Consider the following 15,043-nt stretch of genomic DNA (forward strand, 5'->3'; position numbering starts at 1 on the left):
CCAAAGACCGCGGGCATAGTCAGAAAAGTTGAAAGCATTATTGATGCAGCGATGATGTAGGTAAAAGAAATCAAGAAATGCCCCCAGTAAAAAACAAATGTAGTTCTCTTAACTTAGATTTAGTACCATAGGTGTAGGCTTATTTGGTTTAACCAGTTTGACTTAAAATTGCGCCATAACGCAATAGAATGGAAGTGTATCTTTGCAAAGTGCTTATAGCGTAGTGCGCCAACAACACATTTTGAAGAAGGGAGTCTATACGCGGCGCAATGAACGGAGATGGCGCAGTTACCCATCTCTCTCTGTCTATTCCCTCTTGGCTTAATATTTCCCTGTCTGTCAGCCTAATCTCCCTGTCATTAACAGCAGGAAAATACCAAAAAACGGGAATTCTCCAACGTAACAAAGGAATCTTCCATCGCGTAATAAGCTTAACCAAAAGTCGGCGTTCACTCAAAAACATCCTCCATTTTCGAATAAAAATCATAATAACAGCGTCCCAGGGCTCTTCAAAACCATTTTAATTGCCATTAATTGTTCTCTGTGTTAGTTTGTCGAGGGGAAGTATTTTAAATTCAACATCCTAATATAATGGGGACAACGTTTAGGGACAAAAAATTGCGTGCGTTTCAATTGTATAATGTGGACCTTGAAAACTGAGTAGGGAATGTTTATTAACGTATCAGTTAATTAAATACTTTTAATTTATTTACGCTGGCTCTTTTCATTAGGTAAGTACCAATTGGGCTGTAAATAATATGGCCCTATTAAGAGAATGGTAACCTTCAATACTGCTTACGCGAGAACCTACAAGAATTTACTAAGATGAGAAAATAAGACTTAATTTAAAATATCTCAATTTAGAGAATCGTGTTACAAATGGACAGATAGCACTAACTAAAGCAGCTAAGAACTCATACATAAAACGTCCCAGTAATAACCCTGCCACTGCTTCGAGACAATAAATGGGCCAGTGCTGAGAAGAAGCAGCGCAAGAAACTCAGTCACTATTGTCAGCAGCAACTGGTATTAAAAATAATAAGACCTGAAGACACGTCCTTTTCCGTAATAAATTGTAATTTGGCACTTCGCTTGAAGTTCCTAGTAAATTCTGCAGATCTGTCTTGAGGCAAAAGAAACTGCCTTTCGGGAATGTCGCGGGACTGAGGTCCCTTTACACAATACATCATCAATCAATGAGGTTTATGGTGTAACAAAAAACAATTCCGTCACTTTGAAAGTTTCCGGAATCGATTCACATCTCAGAGCCCTTACTTTATGAGTCAGGAATGACTCACGAGTCGAAGTAAACTCTTCGCTAGATGAATCGTTGCAAGATCGACACTTTGGATTGAGTGATTTAAGTTTCTGTGATTTTTCTGTCAGTTATTTCTTGAGTCGACGACGGCATCGTAAAAGTAGCAGGAAGGCGCTGGACGCAGGCCGCTGCCAACCGGACAACATGGAAAGCATTGGGGGAGGGCTATGTTCAGCAGTGGAAGTCCTATGGCTGAGATGGTGATGTTGACGTTAATAAGTGCCACCAGTGGTCTAAATTGATTAAAATATTTTTGATTTTGATGATTTCTTGAATAAGACTACAACAGTCTTCTCGTGGATCTCATAAGAGGTGACAAAGACCTCCCCATTCCATCTGGCCAGACCGTGAGAAATGTAGGTCAAATCCTCCATTTGCCTCTGGTAAGTTAGAGTGGAGACTATTATGATCTGCTGATGATGATGTTATTTCTTGATTATGTAGGTACCTATTTCTTATCAACTTGAAAATCTTCTAACACAAAAATGTTTTACCATGTTTTACACGTTAGGTCAGCTGGGATCCCACGCCACTTCCCTCTGTAAGGGCGTAGGTACTACTACTTACTTGTTACAAAACGTCCTCCTCCGCGTCTATAGGTCTGTTTACGATAAACTCAAAAACTACGGAACTTTTCATGCGGTTTTCTCCAATTAGAATACCCTGAGTCATGAAGGTGTAGGCAATACTTGTAATTTGCGAAGGACAAAAAAATAGGATTGTTTTTCCAGAAAGGGGAAGCGCGCGATAATAATCTTTGTGACAACTGTTTTCCACGCGTGAAGCCGCGGGCAAAAGCTATTTAGCAATAAAAAAGACAAGCTGTTATCATACCTTACCAAAAACTATTTTTTACAGACAAGCAAGCCATCGCCCAAAAATTGGGTTAAGAGCGTTTACGCCGTTTGGCGCAAAAACAGTACTTTTTCAACTCGTTACAATCATTAACCAGTAATACTACAAATATGTTATAGGCATAAATAGTTAGACAATTTCGTCGTCTAAATAGTTAATTGAGAAAATATTGCGATTACTTTAGTATTCAAGAATTCTATCAAGATAAGTCCACACAGGTTTTGTAAATTTCCACTTTAGCGTCAGTTTACAAGCTGAAATTTTTATAAAAATACTGTGAAAACGATTTAACAAACATTTATATCTTATAGCATAGATCCTTGGGCAAATAGTTATCTGAGAAAATTTTTAGATTTAAGCATTTTACAATAAGAAATCACAAATTAAAAAAACGTGAAATACCCAAAAATTAAAGTGATTTTTTCACCAATATTCTTCCTTTATTCAACACAAAAATAGCTTAATATAATAGAAGAATATCTTATCTAAAATATTTACTTTGAAATTTAAAATAATTCATTGTAATTTTTTTTCTATGAGTATTTGAAAAGTACTATAAAACGCCGCGCACAAATCGTTCAAATTCAGTCCGCCTCGAGGCGTTCCAGAGTGAGGTCACGTCGCTCGGTGCTCTGCTGACATGTGTCACGCGTACGTTGATCTTTGACAGGTAGCTGGACTTTTATAGTGTATCCGCAAAATCTTGGTGGTAGATTTTGCGATCACGTGGTAATTAAAATATTTTATTATTATTTTTCATTACAGTCTATTTTTACTACAAATTCTATTTCAGACGTAATGAAAAATAAAATTAAGTTATTTTTGGCGATGAAACGAAAACGAATGACGAAAATTTGGAACACCAAGTTATGTATGTATGTATACTAATATTATAAAGAGNGACAATAATAGACCCCAAATCGATGCATACTACAATAGCTAATAATCAAATTCCCGCTTACAATAGCTGAATAAGCTAATAATGAAACTAATAGGGCCCAATATACTTCCCTGTGATACTCCCGAAATAACACTCTGATGGTTGTTTACGAATACTGAATTAGGGCAATTCTAATTCCATTAGCTTTCCTAATCTCGATTTAGGAATGGCTATACTGCATTAAGCACAATAGTCTTAGTAATTCTTCTTTGTGTATTATGATGATAAAATTGTCAAAAGCGACAAGACCGTCGAAGAAAGTAAATGGGGTCGGTTTGGTCACTTTAAGACTGACCACGGTCCCATTAGGGTAGCAAAACGCTGGCTGGACCTAAGTAATTGGGTTAGGTTGGTAAAGGACCGAGATATGAGGCAGGGGCGACAGTCTGAGGAGGTATGAGGTAAATCTATGTAGTGGCTATGTGTCTGTTTAATAACTCCCTTCTAAAAGTATTTCTTGCACAACAGATGTCGCCGTGTGACTAATAACTAATAAATGCAATAGTAATTCGGTCTCAGTTTGTGTCTCCGGTTTTTACACCTAAACCGCGAAAATTGTTTAGTCATAGATTAGACCCGGAAGAAGGCCATTAAGCTACCTCAAATTAATATAAAATATACCTTTAGTAATTAAAGAAGTAAATAATATTCCAGATACTTTACGAGTACATTTTGATTTAATGTCCGATAAAAAATTTTAGTCATATCGAAATCCAAACATATGAAGAGTGAAGACGCAACCAAAGCTTACACTAATAAATACATTGATGAAGGTTGAGCAAGTGTGCCACAACAATACACTTCGCTATTAAAAGCTCAACGCCATAATTACCCCATTGATTACTCATTAGTCCATGGGATTGTGAAGAGGCGTGGAACGGTGTTATTTCCCGCTAGCAACGCCATGGAAAGTGATTTGATTGGTAAAAGTTCTCAGATCATTAGTGCTTAATCAATTGCTAGTCGTGTGCAGTTTGTTAATGGCTTCATTATGTTTGAGTGTATCGTTGTACTACAAAGTATCTTGTAAAGTGAAACACACATTATTATTACTGTGAGTGGGTTTACATTATGTGATCCAAGGAGGTAGTAAGTTGTTTAATTTTGTCAAGTTAACTATGTGCTGCTGTACTAGCTACCTGCTGAAAATCAATATGGTGGCACACTCTGGTCTCTTCTGTCATGTCAAATGAAAACTTCGTGTATTTTTATAGCTTTTTAGTAGTTTCATTATTTATTGTAGGTTCCAAATAACGCTTTCTAAATTAATGCTTTCAATTCTATGCTCTTTGATAAAGCAATACTGTGACTTTTCAATCTAAATGTTTAGTCTAGTTTAGTCAGACAACCTAAATGTGATGATGAATGATTGCAAATCAACAGTATCATTACCATGGCATGGACGTTTCATAAATAGAATCGATACAGCTTATTTAAACTTCATCTTTCATNAGACCCAAACTGCCGAATGCAATGGTTGCTTCAATGATTGGTTTCGTGTATGGAAAAATGTGTCAAATTTCGCGGAGAATACTTTAAAAAGCAATAAATACATTTTTAAATAGTAATGTTGTTTCACTTCCTTGATTCCCGAAATTTTCAGTGCCGCCCTCGTAGTAATTAAAGAAGTAAATAATATTCCAGATACTTTACGAGTACATTTTGATTTAACGTCCAAGTCACACTGATAAAATACATTGATGAAGGTTGAGCAAGTGTGCCACAACAATACACTTCGCTATTAAAAGCTCAACACCATAATTACCCCATTGATTACTCATTAGTCCATGGGATTGTGAAGAGGCGTGGAACTGTGTTATTTCCCGCTAGCAACGCCATGGAAAGTGATTTGATTGGTAAAAGTTCTCAGATCATTAGTGCTTAATCAATTGCTAGTCGTGTGCCGTTTGTTAATGGCTTAATTAGGTTTGAGAGTATCGTTGTACTACAAAGTATCTTTAAAGTGAATCACACATTATTACTGAGTGGGTTTATGTGATCCAATGAGGTAGATAGTTGTTTAATTTTGTTTAACTATGTGATACTGTAAAGCTACCCGCTGAAAATTAATTTGGTGGCATTCTCTGGTATCTGCCACTACAAGTTATGAAAAGTTTGCTTACTATTTGTTTATTTTCATTATTTATTGTTGGTCCCAAATAACGCTTTCAAAATTAATCCTATGCTCTTGATGAATGATTGCAAATCAACAGTATGATTACCACGGTATGGACATTCGTAACAATTACGATGTTTCATAAATAGAATCGATACAGCTTATTTAAACTTCGTCTTTCATCAGACTAGGTTGGAAACTTGGAAAACAGATCAGTAGAAACTGCTACATTATTTCTAGACTTTTCTAGACTTCAGCCAAGTTCAGGTCATATATTTTTATCTAACTGGAGCATCGACACGAAACTCCCTAGAGGTATATTACTCAATATGTCTGACACATACACGCCTTATGCCTCATTTCCAATCCAATTACAAAAGTATACTAATCAACTTTACGTGTGGACATTATGGTTAGCATTTGCCAATCTACTAAAAGTACCTTGGCATGGTTTTATCAGACATAAAAGTCCTATTACTAAAGTTGCAAAGTCCATTTTAGAATGAAGTTCTGTTAATGATAATTTTAACAGATAGTGATGGTTCGGTTCAGAGAAAGGCACGATTGTAAAAGGTCTGATTATGTAGATTAAACTTGGTCTAGATTTATTGGACTGCATTTAATTAGTCAATTAAGAAATGCTTTGTAATTGCAGGCCAAAGACNCCCAAGACCGCCCATAGTCTGAAAACTTTAAAGCATTTATAGCAGGGACGTGCGCGATGATGTAGGTAAAAGAAATCAAGAAATGCCCCCAGTAAAAAACAAACGTAGTTCTCTTAACTTAGACTTAGTAGTACCATAGATATAGGCTCATTTGGTTTAACTCAAAATTGCGCCCTAACGCAATAGAATGGAAGTGTATCTCTCTCTAGAAAGTAACCTATAGCGTAGTGCGCCAACAACACATTTTGAAGAAATAGTCTACCGCAATGAACGGAATTGGCGTACTTAACCATCTCTCTCTGTCTATTCCCTCTTGGCTTAATATTTCCCTGTCTGTCAGCCTAATCTCCCTGTCATTAACAGCAGGAAAATACCAAAAAACGAGAATTACGGGAATTCTCCAACGGAACAAAGGAATCTTCCATCGCGTAATAAGCTTAACCAAAAGTCGGCGTTCACTCAAAAACAACCTCCATTTTCGAATAAAAATCATAATAACAGCGTCCCAGGGCTCTTCAAAACCATTTTAATTGCCATTAATTGTTCTCTGTGTTAGTTTGTCGAGGGGAAGTATTTTAAATTCAACATCCTAATATAATGGGGACAACGTTTAGGGACAAAAAATTGCGTGCGTTTCAATTGTATAATGTGGACCTTGAAAACTGAGTAGGGAATGTTTATTAACGTATCAGTTAATTAAATACTTTTAATTTATTTACGCTGGCTCTTTTCATTAGGTAAGTACCAATTGGGCTGTAAATAATATGGCCCTATTAAGAGAATGGTAACCTTCAATACAGCTTACGCGAGAACCTACAAGAATTTACTAAGATGAGAAAATAAGACTTAAAATATCTCAATTTAGAGAATCGTGTTACAAATGGACAGATAGCAGTAACTGAAGCAGCTAAAAACTCATACATAAAACGTCCCTTTAACCCTGCCACTGCTTCGACACAATAAATAGGCCAGTTCTGAGAAGAAGCAGCGCAAGAAACTCAGTAACTATTGTCAGCAGCAACTGGTATTAAAAATAATAAGACCTGAAGACACGTCCTTTTCCGTAATAAATTGTATTTTGGCACTTCGCTTGAAGTTCCTAGTAAATTCTGCAGATCTGTCTAGAGGCCAAAGAAACTGTCTTTCGGGAATGTCGCGGGACTGAGGTCCCTTTACACAATACGTCATCAATCAATGAGGTTTATGGTGTAGCAAAAAACAATTCCGTCACTTCGAAAGTTTCCGGAATCGATTCACATCTGAGAGCCCTTACATTCTGAGTCAGAAATGACTCACGAGTCGAAGTAAACGCTTCGCCAGATGAATCGTTGCGAGATCGACTTTTGATTGAGTGATTTAAGTTTCTGTGATTTTTCTGTCAGTTATTTCTTGAATCGACGACGACTTCGTAGTAGCAGGAAGGCGCTGGACGCAGGCCGCTACCAACCGGGCAACATGGAAAGTATTGCAGGTGGCCTATGTTTAGCAGTGGACGTCCTATGGCTGAGATGATGATGGTTTCTTGAATAAGACTCAACAGTCTTCTCGTGGATGTCATAAGTGGTGACAAAGACCTCCCCAATCCATCTGGCCAGACCGTGGGCAATGTACGTCAAATCCTCTCCATTTGCATCTGGTAAATTATAGTGGAGACTATGACTTGCTGATGATAATGATGATGAAATACTTGATTATGTATTTCTTATATTACAACTTAATTATCGTCTTCTAACACAAAAATGTCAGCTGGGATCCCACGCCACTTCCCACTGTGAGGGCGTAGGTACTACTACATAATTGTTACAAAACGTCCTCCTCCGCGTCTGTTTGCGATAAACTTAGAAACTGTTGAACGGAATTTCATGCGATTTTCTCCAAATGGGAACAGAATCTCCAAAAACATGGGATTGTTTTTCCGGTTTTTGAAAGGGAGAAGCGCGCGACGAATTCACGCGTGTAAAGCCAGGGGGAAAAGCATTTGCAATAAAAATGTCATGCTGTTATCATACCCTACCAAAAACGATTTTTTACAGACAAGCAAGCCATCGCCCAAAAATTGGGTTAAATCAAGTATTATGCAAGTTAATGGTAATCATTTTATACATATTCAAGGTATTCAATAACTCCAACTGTACAGCCTCAAGGCAGATGTGAAAGTTAAAATACCACGAGCCAAAAATGAGCCTTCAATGGACCAGTTGATGAAATGTTAATCATTGACAGGTGACTTGAATGATGATCGAGACGAGCGATCTGCAATATTTAAAGTGAAATTCACGCGAAATAAGGTTCGTGATGAGGATGAGCTACTTTCCAGTGGAAAAACATGGATGCATTTATATAAATTTATTATCTATAGCACAAACAAAGGTTCTACCATACAAATTATACTTATTGGCACAGAATAATAATAAGTACTACTTATTGGGTTCTCTACATTTAAAAGCCGCTGCGCCGCAGCGCCGCTGAACCAATTTTGGTAGAAAAATCTTATATTGGAGAAATACAACAAGACAGATAATAGGCTAGGTTGTCGCAAAATAGACTTGAATGGGATGAATACTAACTAATGAGATCAATGTTTCTTTATGAAAATTACATCATTATTTTATGAAAAAAGCTTTTGCCCGCGGCTTCACCCGCGTGAAATTTAAGTTTGTCACAGATCGTCAGAAATTATAGCCTTTATGTTATTATGGGTTATAAACAATAATACTGTGAAGTTTCATCAAAATCCGTTCAGTAGTTTTTGCGTGAAAGAGTAACAAACATCCAGACATCCAAACTTTCGTATTTATAATACGAGATTAGTAGGATGTTTTATTAGATGAACATTTTTGACTTGTTTTGATGCGATAAAAACTTCCTGTGACAGCGCAAATTCCGCCGCGAAGAGCCGCAGGCTATAACCAAGTTTAATTTCATACGAGTATAAAACTGAAGTCCCATACTCCATAGCGATAGCGCCTCTTATTCTCCATCCAACCATTATGTACCTACTAACTAGCTTTTGTCTACAATAATCTGCTTTCGTGTTTAATTCATGTGATAACGTCGTAAGTCCAGAATACACTACGAAACTAGAACGATTCTGGGCAACAATGGAAGCTTTTATACTTCTCCCACTATCGTCGCGAGAATCGAATCGGGGAGCTCTGCAAGGAGCAGTTTTGGGCCGGCTTGTGTAATGGAGGCAAGTGATTATACAATTTTATATCTTAATTTTATTTTAGACCTTTTTAGGACCCTTATAATAGGTATGCCCCAAAAACATAACTTGTCTGTCCTACCTATCACTATGATGAGAAATGTTGCAAGAATCTCTGTCACTTTCGTCAGCATTGTTGACCTTTAGGCACAACTGCATTCAGTAGGTATTTAGATGAGCAACATTAATAAATAAATAATCAAGTGTTTACATTTTCTAGACTGGTCACCTTTATAATTATTAAGGTGACCTAATTGGCCGTGTGGTGACGGCAGAGTAGAATACATTTGTCATCAACCCTACTCTTCCCGCGGGTGTCGTAAGAGGCGACTTAGGGACTACACATCAAACAGAGAACGGGCAGCAGCGCTCTCTGAAAAACATCAATCTTTTAAACTGCGATCTCCAACCCGCCTGCCAAGCGTGGAGATTATGGCAAAACCCTCCACTTAAGTGGAGGAGGCTCATAGTCCAGCAGTGGACTGTAAAGGGCTGTTGATGATGATGATGACCTAATTGGAATTTATTTATGATTGGATATTATNCTTCCTCTTTTCCAAGTCGCGTACTGTCCATGTCTCTGCTGCGTAAAGAAAGATGGGGAATACAAGCGCTCGCACAAGTCTAACTTTGGTGGCTTTGGTAATGTTGCGATTCCTCCATAACTTCCTTAACTTCTCCATCGCAGTTCTGGTTATGGCCATACGACGTTTTACTTCATCTACGCAGCCGCCATTATTTGAGATGAGAGCTCCAAGATATACGTAGGTCTGAACTACGTCACAGTTCGCAATGTGTGTCACTTCGGGCGAATTTTCATTAGAGCGATCCACGATCATAACCTTGGTCTTCGATCGGTTAATCTTCAACCCAAACGTAAGGCTAACGCGCTCCATTTTGAGAAGTAATTCTTCCATAAGGTCAGCGTTACTCGCAAATAGGGTAGTATCATCTGCATACCGCAAGTTCGCAATTTTGTATCCACCAATTGCAACACCATCGGTCCAGTCTTCAAGAGTGATTCGCATTATAAGCTCGGTGTACACGTTTTCTAGACTGGTCACCTTTATAATTATTAAGGTGACCTAATTGGAATTTATTTATGATTGGATATTATCCTGGTATGCCTATTAAGAAATATGTTCACATGTTGATGCACATGTAAAAATCTAGTAAGGTAAAGTCAGCAGTAATTCATGAGACTACATTTTATTTGCATTTATAAGTTTTCATATGATGCGGATTTCAACACGCCTAGGATGCGCGCCGCGATAAGCGGTTATCAGGGCCATTTTTAACCTACTGGGGCCCTGGGCACATAAGGATCAAGGGAGGCCCTTCTCATCTGTAGAAAGATCTTTTATAAGAACAGACGGGGACCTCGATTCGCGAGACCCTGGGCACGTGCCCAGAGTGCCCAGTGGGAAAAAGAGGTCTGACGGTTATCACGCCATTTTGACGTAGATAAAGTATATCACGACTAGCAATAGCCAGGCTGGTCTCTCAATCTGCGGCGTGCGTATAATCACGCTGCGGAAAAACATGTAGGTACCTACTTATGAAATAATGAAATACGGGAAGTCCGCATGCGGACCAAGGGAGCTACTCCAAAAATCGTAATCCGAAGTTTCGAATGCTGCCATCTCTCTCACGCATAGCGAGATACCAGCATGAGCGACGGTGACAGATGACCCGAAACTACGTAAACAGCGTTCCGGAGTAGCCCCCTAGATCCGCGCGCGTTGCGAAATCCGCATCATAGAAAAAAGGCACTAATGGCCATTTAATCTGTATGAAGTGGTGCTGAATTTAGCTTGATGTGCCATCATCCATAATATTTAGCCTAGGCGCAGACCACCGACTTTTAGTTGGCTGATAGTTGCTAATAATGTCGGTGGTCTGCGCCTAAGCTTAATTTTACTTATGACAGAGAAATGACTGTAACTTCAAAGAATTGATAAAGTTGGTCAATAAGTTGGATTTAGGTACATGTCACAACTACAAACCTGTTTATATGTCACAAATATTGCACACTACTGTAAATTGTGTTATAGTATTTTACAAGGTCAGCTTTCATAATTAAGTATGTTAGAAATGCGAATTGCATCAGTATTTTCATTGTGTGTAGAAATATTTTATGTAAATAAAAAACATACAATCAAATTGAGAACCTCCTTTTTTTTAAGTCGGTTAAATGAACTCAAATACATAACTTATTAGTAAATGAGAATCTCTAATAGTAAGGGATTATCTCTGAAACAAGGGGTCAATTTAACTATATTATAGTATAAAAATAGATTAAGGCAATAGAAGTGTATTCAGGTTCCTTCTGCTACTTTTTAAACTGCTAGGACAGGTAAAAAAACTATCTGAGAATTTGTAGAAAATGTAAATGTCTATTCTAAAAGCTGTGACATTTATTTCTTCAAAAACTATAGTAAAGTATGTCAATAGACCATGTAGACATCAAATATCACGAAACTGCAACACATTATTGAGCTAAGTGTTGGTAGCATAAAGGTTAACTAATATCCATCTTCACATAAACAACTTCAACTTCTGCTCTTCATAAAAATGAAAAGTTTTCAAATTCTCAACCAGGGTCTTTCACAATTCCACTTCGATTCTATCTTTTCATTATTTTTCATTTAAGGTTTTGGCTTAATTATCTGCAAAATATTTACACTTCTAATTAACATGCAATTAATGTTTGTTTTACACAATGATTATAACAATTTACCTATTAGGTAGGTATAAGGAAGATTTATTACATTAATTAGGTAGTTTTAATGTTTAGACAGAGATTATGTAGGTATTAACAATCAATAAGTTTATTTATGTAGTTTGGTTAAGTAAACCTATGTTTTATAATTAAACCAGCATTGATTTTCCTGAGAAATCATCCAAAATCAGTTTCCTATAGAGGTTCATTTACCTCAAGGCACAGTAATCACTCACATGATATGATATCACTGTTATCAGATAAGAGTTATAATTACAAGAATACCTGATAACAGGATGGAACCGAAAAGGGTGGGGTGGTGTGCTTTTATTAGTCATTGCTTAATAACATTACCCCACGATGGGGAATAGTCACCCTAATTTCTGCGAAAACTACGACTGGGGGACAGTCCCAACTTAATTCGATTAGATTGACTTTCTGGAAACTTACAAGGTCAAGCATAGGTCTAATTTAACGAAAAGAATGCAATTAGAATAAAACACATGCTTAGAAATACACGAAAAGACGTCGTGTGTGGTACCCCCTGGTAACACGCCGAAAAATCAATATCGCGACGAAACAACACAAATTCCCGTAAATATATACCAAAGAACTTTTCGTTTACTCGTTTACTTCGCATTTTATTACGGTGTCATTCATAAAACACCGTAATTACGATTGTAACAAACTAATCGATGAACCTCGACGTCCGGGCGTGCGAGCACTGTTTACGTTATTATATCGCTACAGAAAAAGCGCTGAGCAACTAAACAGATGCTCAGCGAACCAGTAAATATTCCAGGCCTTAAAATAGCTCGATGCGTGCATTAACATCCATGTAATTATTTATTTGTTTTGCTAACGAAAGCACTGGTGCGATGAACTCAACGGTACCTACCTCATTTTGACGATATCCTTTGTCGAGACAAATCCGTATGCACTATTACACAGCACGAAACAATTGTTCACTTAAAAACTGCATATTTTCACAGACACAAACGGACATTTCTACATTATCGACTCGCATTCACGTCTGGGATACTTNTGATGATGACCTAATTGGAATTTATTTATGATTGGATATTATCCTGGTATGCCTATTAAGAAATATGTTCACATGTTGATGCACATGTAAAAATCTAGTAAGGTAAAGTCAACAGTTCATGAGACTACATTTTATATTTGCATAAGTTTTCCTATGCTATGATGAGGATTTCAACACGCCTGCGGTAAGGCCTAGGATGCGCGCCGCGATAAGCGGTTATCAGGGCCATTTTTAACCTACTAGGGGCCCTGGGCACATAAGGATCAAGGGATGCCCTTATCTGTAGAAAGATCTTTTATAAGAACAGACGGGGACCTAGATCGCGGGGCCCTGGACACGTACCCAGAGTGCCCAGTGGGAAAGAGGGGTCTGGCGGTACGCCATTTTATCGATTTAGCCCATACATTTTGACGTCGATAAAGTATATCACGACTAGCAATAGCCCGGCTGGTCTCTCAATCTGTGGCGTGCGTATAATCACGCTGCGGAAAAACGTGTAGGTACCTATTTACGAAATAATGAAATGCGGGAAGTCCGCATGCGGACTAAGGGAGCTACTCCAAAAATCGTAATCCGAAGTTTCGAATGCTGCCATCTCTCTCACGCATAGCGAGATACCAGCATGAGCGACGGTGACAGATGACCCGAAACTACACAAACAGCGTTTCAGAGTAGCCCCCTAGATCCGCACGCGTGGCGAAATCCGCATCATAGAAAAAAGGCACTAATGGCCATTTAATCTGTATGAAGTGTCACTGTGATTAGCTTAATGTGCCATCATCCAAAATATTTAGTCTAGGCGCAGACCACCGACTTTTAGTTGGCCGATAGTTGGGCCCGATTTTAATTTGTGAAGAATCGGCCGATACCAAATCGGTGTACTCAATTATCGACCAACTTCTTTCATAGCCACGATAGCCGAACGGTGAAGGGGTCGGAGTGGCCGACTCGAGATCCGAGGAACGCGGGTTCGAATCCCACCGCCGCTCGACTATTGTGGTGAGCCCACTCGTAATACAAGCTTATTTAGCTTAACACGAGGGGCTAATGGGACTATTAGTAATTTGGGCAATACAAATTGCTAATAATGTCGGTGGTCTGCGCCTAAGCTTAATTTTACTTATGACAGAGAAATGAGTGCAACTTCAAAGAATTGATAAAGTTGGTCAATACTTGGATTTAGGTACATGTCACAACTACAAACCTGTTTATTGTCACAAATATTGCACACTACTGTAAATTGTGTTACTGTATTTTACAAGGTCAGCTTTCATAATTAAGTATGTTAGAAATGCGAATTGCGTCAATACTAATTTCATTGTGTGTAGAAGTAGAAATATTTTATATGTAAATAAAAAACATACAATCGAATTGAAAATCCTCCTTTTTTGAAGTCGGTTAAATGAACTCAAATACATAACTTATTTGTAAGTAAAATTTACTAATTGGTAATGTATAATCTGTGATAGTCAGTGATTATCTCTGAAACAAGGGGTCGATTTACTACAGTATAAAAATAGATTAAGGCAATAGAAGTATGCTCAAGTTCCTTCTGCTTCTTTTTATTAGGGTTCCGTAGCCAAATGGCAAAAAACGGAACCCTTGTAGATTCGTCATGTCTGTCTGTCCGTCCGCATGTCACAGCCATTTTTATACTGCTAGGACAGGTGAGAAGACAATCTGATAATTTGTAGATAATGTAAATGTCTATTCTAAAAGCTGTGACATTTGTTTCTTCAAAAACTATAATAAAATAAGGAATGTCAATAGACCATGTAAACATCAAATATCACACAATGAAACTGCAACACATTATTGAGTTAGTGTAGGTACATAAAGAGTACATATGGGGTATATTTCATCTTCACATAAACAACTTCAACTTCTGCTCTTCATAAAAATGAAAAGTTTTCAAATTGTCAGCCAGGGTCTTTCACAATTCCACTTCGATTCTATCTTTTCATTATTTTTCATTTAAGATTTTGGCTTCATTATCTGTAAAATATTTACACTTATTTAACATTCAATTAATGTTTGTTTTACACAATGATTATAACAATTTACCTATTAGGTAGGTATAAGGAAGATTTATTACATTAATTAGGTAGTTTTAATGTTTAGATAGAGATTATGTAGGTATTAACAATCAATAAGTTTATTTATGTAGTTTGCTT

This window comes from Ostrinia furnacalis, unplaced genomic scaffold (genome assembly GCF_004193835.3).
Source record: "Ostrinia furnacalis isolate ACB-3 unplaced genomic scaffold, ASM419383v2 OfSCF2225, whole genome shotgun sequence".
Lineage (NCBI taxonomy): Eukaryota > Metazoa > Arthropoda > Insecta > Lepidoptera > Crambidae > Ostrinia > Ostrinia furnacalis.